The 5944-nt window shown below is 59.5% G+C and overlaps 1 long non-coding RNA gene across 1 annotated transcript; it reads left to right on the top strand.

Annotated features, from left to right (window-relative positions):
* Positions 1 to 4405: 4405 nt before the first annotated feature.
* LOC107184750 lies at positions 4406 to 5327 on the top strand. The gene is made up of 2 exons (XR_001515645.1): positions 4406 to 4928; positions 5084 to 5327. It is a non-coding gene; the product is annotated as an uncharacterized LOC107184750 (long non-coding RNA).
* Positions 5328 to 5944: the final 617 nt, after the last annotated feature.

Raw genomic sequence — 5944 nt, forward strand, 5'->3', positions numbered from 1 at the left:
ACTCTCTACACTTCTGAGAGGGCCTCAAAATCTCTATCTCTATCTCTATCTCTATCTCTATCTCTATCTCTATCTGTAATCTCTACCTGTGACTTAGACTGAAGGTCATGGTCTCACCATCCGTAGGGAAGCTCAGCTGGCCTAGAACATGTCTTTTCAGAATCCCAGGCAGTAAAACTTTCTGGTTGGTTAGCAGGGAAAAGGGAGGAAGCAAAACCGAGAGAAAGCCACACTTCACTAGCCTTAAACCTGTGGTGGAAGATGGGCTTGCGACTTGGGCTGGGTTTCCTGCTCGGCCAGGGACTTTGGGCAACATTTTCAATCTCTCTGAGCTTCTTCCATCATCTCTAAAATGGAGAGAATATTAAATGGGGGTGAATGATATACACCTCATGGAGTTGTAACTATTTAATGAGATGATGTATGTTGAGCACATACTGGGTGATGGTAGCTGTTAGTAATGGAAATTATGAACCCCGCCACCCGGACACCTCACTGGTAAAAGGGCCCTCCCCTTCTGTGAGGCCTGGGATGGGTCACCATCTGTGTATGTCTCACTGACGTTGCTTCCGCTTCGCGTCTGAGTTATTGGTCACCCCAGGAGCCTAAGGCTTCCCCCCCTTTTTGTCTGCTTCCCCTGGAGGTGCGTTGAGATGAGGAATGGTGCCTGGGGTAAGGGTCACCAGAGGGACAATGATACCTCAGCAGAGTCTCCTCCTCCATGAGGTCTGCAGGGCTTGCCTCGATCCTTCATCCCACACACATTCATCCAACGCCCTCTGTGGTCGGGCTGGGCATGCAGAGGCGACCAAAGCACATACTGGCGTGGCCTCCTGGAGGTCGCAGCCTGGGGGGTGGGAGGTGTCAGATAGTGGAAGAGCACAGTCAGCTTGCAGAGGGTTGGGAGATGAACTTGGACGGTGCGTGTAGCATCTGACTCGGAGTTGTCAGCACTCGTGTCCCTTCCTCCCTTATGACCCCGGGTCCCTCTCCAGTTCCCGGTCACCCACGGGGAACGATGACAAAACAGCCGCCATCCTCCGACAGGACTGAACGCGTCCCGCACACCAAGGCAGAAAGCACGGGGTGGGGATGGGGACATGGTCACACCGTCAGGGCTCTGGCAGCTTCCGCAAGACCCGGAGGGCAAAAGCCACCCAAGCATCACCTCCCCCGACAGGCATGCTTCGGGGCAGGGGGTCCGATCGGGAGGAGCTGGAGCCCGGACCTGTGTTCTCCTCATCTGCGTGGGGCTGAGGGCGGCCAGGGTGTGGATGGGCACGGATGCCAGAGTCCCGTGTCCCAGAGTAATCTGGGATGTGGACACAGAGGCTCCAACGCGACCCTGAAATAGCAGTGCTGAGGGGCTCAGGAGCCAAAGAGGCGAGAAGGAAGGAGCGGGCTGGCCGGCTGGCCACATGCCTGCCCGGCCCTCGCCCCCAGGAGGTGCCAGCGAGGGTTCCTCCTCCTCCTGACACAGCCTGAGAGAGGAGTTGTCACTCGACCTTGGGGCACATTCCAGAATGAGGCCACAGCCAAAAATAGGGCCCAGGAGCCTGCCACCTATCCTGCCTGCATTACTCACACCTCCCTGCAGGACTCGCTTCCTTGGGGAGGTGGGAGGAGACAGAATCAGGAAACGGAGTTGGGAAAAGGAGGGGACCCCAGTGTAGCTTCTGCACGGCCTTGGGGGGCAGCACACCGCAGGCCCGGGCCCCAGGACCCGCCAGTGAATCCGCCCATCCCGAGCTCGGTGAGCTGGGCGCACAGGCCTCCTGGCAGTGATGCGGGCCTGAGGTCAGTGCCAACACGGAGGAGGACAAGACTTGTGGGGAGAGTTTACAGAGCCGGGGAGCAGCGAGGCTTCCCCAGGAGCTGTCTGGGAGGAGGAGGAGGCACCAGGCTGATGTTTTGCTCAGGAATCTGGGGCGCGACGGCTTGTGTGCGATAGAAATACCACGTCACGTGGCAAGGTCGTCAGACAGCCCTGGGTGCTGAGTGTGCGGCTGACAGGAGGCGGGCTCTTTGGCGACCTTTGGATCCCCATGGGATTCCACACTGCCCAGCCCAGCCCAGTGTGTGTGTGTGTGTGTGTGTGTGTGTGTGTGTGACACGCTGGGAGAAATATCATAACATGGGCATTCAGAACTCTGAAGTCCGACTGCCTAGTTTCTGATCTCGGCTCTCTTTCCCCCTCAGCAGCTGGGTGATCTTGGGCAAGTTTCTTATCCCCTGAGCCTCAGTTTCCCCACCTACCAAATAGCCCCCGCCTCAGACCGTTGTGATGGAGATGGCAAGACAGGATGTCCAGTCCGGTCGCACAGTGAGTGCCCACTCCATGTTGATGTTATAACAGGACAGCTGGACACAGGGCGTTCTCCCAGGCGAAGGAAATCACCACGTGGCTGTGCATTCATTCTGTCCCTCCCGGGTGCCGCCCCGGGTCCCTGCTCTCTGGCCCCACTGTCCAGGGGGTGACATCAGAGTATGGAGCAGCTGGCCAGACAATGGAGCAAAGTGTCCTAGGCGGCTGCAGAGAACGAGGGTGGAAAAAGCCATGCTGTCCTGCCCCAGAGGCTTTGGGGCTGGTCTGGAGACAGCGGCGCCAGACCAGCCTCTGAAGAGGCAAACAGAGGGACTGGAACAGGGCAGGGAGGGGCACGGGGACAACAGATGCGAGGAGGGGGGGAGTAAGTGTCCACGGTAGACAGAGAAGCGGGTGAGTCTGGCCTCGGGCCTGCAGGAGAGCTCCATCCCCGTATGTCCTGGGGCCCAGGCCGGGCAAGTCTCCCAGACTGGGAGACGGGTGGGGTGCCCCCCAGGTTACCTGGCAACCAGGCCCTTTCCTGAACACCTACGGGATGCCTGTTCCTGTGTAAGGCCTCGCCGACAGAGGCCAGAGACTTAGGCATGGATTCAAGGGCAGAAAAATAAATCCGTGCTGTGGGTCCCGAGTTACAATCGATTCTAAATCAGCCCGTCCCTCGGTGCCCATGTTCTCTGAGTCCCAGCTCACCCACGAGGGGGATGGTGTGGATGTCCTTGTGAGCAGCAGACGACGGCATTCGAACCTGTGGAGCCCGAGCCCAGAAGGAAAAGGGGAGGCTGGGACCCTGGGCGCCTGCTCTTGGCCCGGGAGCCGCGGAGGGACCAGGGGCAGCCGTCTGTGCCGGGCTCCGTGTCCTAGGCTTTCCCGTCTGACCAGGTTAAAAGGGCCGAGCTCGCCAAGCGTCTCTACAGAGCTGACTCCCCTGCGTTTTACAGACGGGGAAACGGAGGCTCAGGGCCAGCGGATTCGTGTCAGAGCCCAGAGTCCGATCGAGGGGGTCTGACCGCACAGGGGGCTTTCTCACTCTGCCAGGCTGGCGTTGGAGCGTGGCAGGGGCCCCAAGTGGGGGGCAGCGGGTGGGCAGTGAGCCGGCCAGAGGCAGCTCTGCGATCGGACTCCCCTGAACCTCACATCTCCACCAGGCAGCCACAGGCTCAGCCCCCGTCGCTGTGCAGGTGTGGGAGGTGACAGGTACTGGCATTTACCCCTCAGGCTCTAAGGCCATGTGCTGTTCGTCCGGGCCCCTCGGCCTAGCAGCATGTGTAGCAGAATGTCTCCAAGTCTCTGAGGGTGAGTGAGGCAGAGTCCTCATCTCTCTCGGTCCCCAGCCTAAGCAGAGAGGGGCTGATGGCTGGTGCTCACACCATTTTTTTTTACATTTTTTTTGCTAATCCTCACCCCAGGATATTTTTTCAATTGATTTTTAGACAGAGTGGAAGAGACGGGGAGAGACACATTGATTGGTTGCCTCCCACACCTGCCCTGACTAGGGCCAGGGATGAAGCCTGCGGCCTGAGGTACGTGCCCTTGACCAGAATCGAACCCAGGACCCTTCGGTCCCTGGTCAGTGCTCTATCCATTGAGCCACCCCAGCTAGGGCTCACACGTCCTTGGTGGCTGCGTTTTATGCTCAGGATTTTCCCAGTGGCAACGCGAGCAGCTCCCATCCTCTGGCCTCTCCTCTCTCTTGGGGAGCAGCTTATCTTCTCTGTCCTGGCCCCCTGCCGCAGGGAGTTACCTCTGGGGGGGCTGGGCTGAGCCTGATTCCTCCTCGGGCCCGTGGACAGGGGACAGGTGTCTCTTGTGCTTAGCTGGCTCCCAGCTCGGGGGACAGACACGCTGTGGGGGGTGCCATGCTGCAGGCTCCTGAACACACCTTCAGGGCAAGGGAGCAGCCATGAGCAGCTGAGGCCCAAGGTGCTGCTGTCTCCGTCCTAGGAACTGAGCCACATGCTCTGAGCGCCCTGGGGCTTGGGGACCGGGCCTCGCCCTGAGGTCCCCTAGGGAGTCTCCGCTGGGCAGCCTGCCCTCCCCGCCCCATTTTGGTTTCCTCCACCTGCCTTGGTCCACCCGCCCACACCCCAAAGGAGAACACCTGGGCTGCCTCTGAGGTCTTCAGAAAGTCACCTGACCCGCAGAGCTACAGGGGCACCACCGTGAAGGAGGCTCGGAGTGCAAGGGGGGCCGATGCCAGCTGGTCTCTCCATCACCCAGGTATGGTCCGCGGGCCAGATCCCTCCTGCACGGCCCCAAGCAAATGACACCGCCCACCCCCCCGGCCCCACGCACACATTAGCGCAAATGAATCACACAGGAAGGCCTGTTCGTACTATGAGCTTTTAATTGGCTTCCTCCTACGTCTGAGGAAGAAACGGAGGCCCCACAATGAGCTTTAACGGTTTTAGAGGGGCGTGTGCAGAACGAAGGGCTGCAGAGGGACTGGGGGGCAGCGGCAGAGCTGACAGGGGCTCCAGAATCCTTCACGTGGTGGCAGGTGGCTGGACCTGCACCGGAAGTCCAGAAACGAAATCTCCAGCAAGCTGCCGCATCTCACACAAAGCCTCCCTCCAGGCCCGGCAGCTCCCGAGGCCACCACCAGGTGGGAGCATTGAGCAGCATTCCTTCCCCTCCCCAGCCCGCCTCCCTCCTCCCTCCTCACTCCTCCACCAGCCCCCTTCCCTGCCTGCTTTTCCTCTTCCTTCATTTCTCCTCCTCCCAAACCAGATCCTGGGCTTTCTACTGCTCTATTCCAAGGAAGCCAGTGGCAGATGAAAGCACCCTGTCAATGGGACCCTTTGACATCTGGGGGGCCGCCCGTGGGTCTGCTGCTGGCGGGACCCCGGGATCTGGACACTGCGTTCAGTCACTGTGAGTTCTCTGTGGTCCTAGCACCTGGCACCCAGTAAATGTTCCGAAAATGTCTGTTGCGTCGGCCTGAACCAAACTGAATTAATAAATCAACAAGCAATAACCAATCAATAAAGCCAAGGAGATGAAACACGAGAAACGTGTGTTCTGCTGGTGGCCTCAGAGACCACAGGGCCAACCTGACCGACGCGCAGGCTGACCAGCACCCAAGGGCGCCTGCCGAGCAGCCTCCGCCCCGGGAAGGTGTGTGCTGGGCTGGACCAGGCCCTGCCTCCCACTTCCCAAGACCCCGAACATGCAGTGGTCTCTGCTCATGGTGGTCGGGGGTCGGGGGAGGAGGAGGAGTTGTGGGGAATGTGTCCAGGAGTCCCTGGGCCCTCCTTCCTCTCCTCACCCACCCCTTCTGTAAACCAGCTCATTCCATGATTCCCGTGACCGCCAGGCAGCCACCATCTCTAGAGCCCCGGGGGGTGAGAGGCTGGGGGGAGGGCGGCTGTGAGACCCTTGGAGGAGGGGGATGGCCAGCACAAAGAGGGTCATGGTGCCCAAGGCGATCGGTCGTCAGGAATAATTTACAAGCGTCTACTGCCTTCTCCTTCTGTCCCCCTAAGCTAACAAAGATAGGAACCCCTTACTGAACCCGCAGACCAGAAGTTGATCTAAGGCCCTCTGGTGGCTCTGTTCTGACCGATGTCCCTCTGCCGGCCTGAGACTGTCCAATCTGACCTTGCCCAGTTTGCTAACTGA

The sequence above is a fragment of the Myotis davidii genome, unplaced genomic scaffold (assembly GCF_000327345.1).
Source record: "Myotis davidii unplaced genomic scaffold, ASM32734v1 scaffold327, whole genome shotgun sequence".
Classification (NCBI taxonomy): domain Eukaryota; kingdom Metazoa; phylum Chordata; class Mammalia; order Chiroptera; family Vespertilionidae; genus Myotis; species Myotis davidii.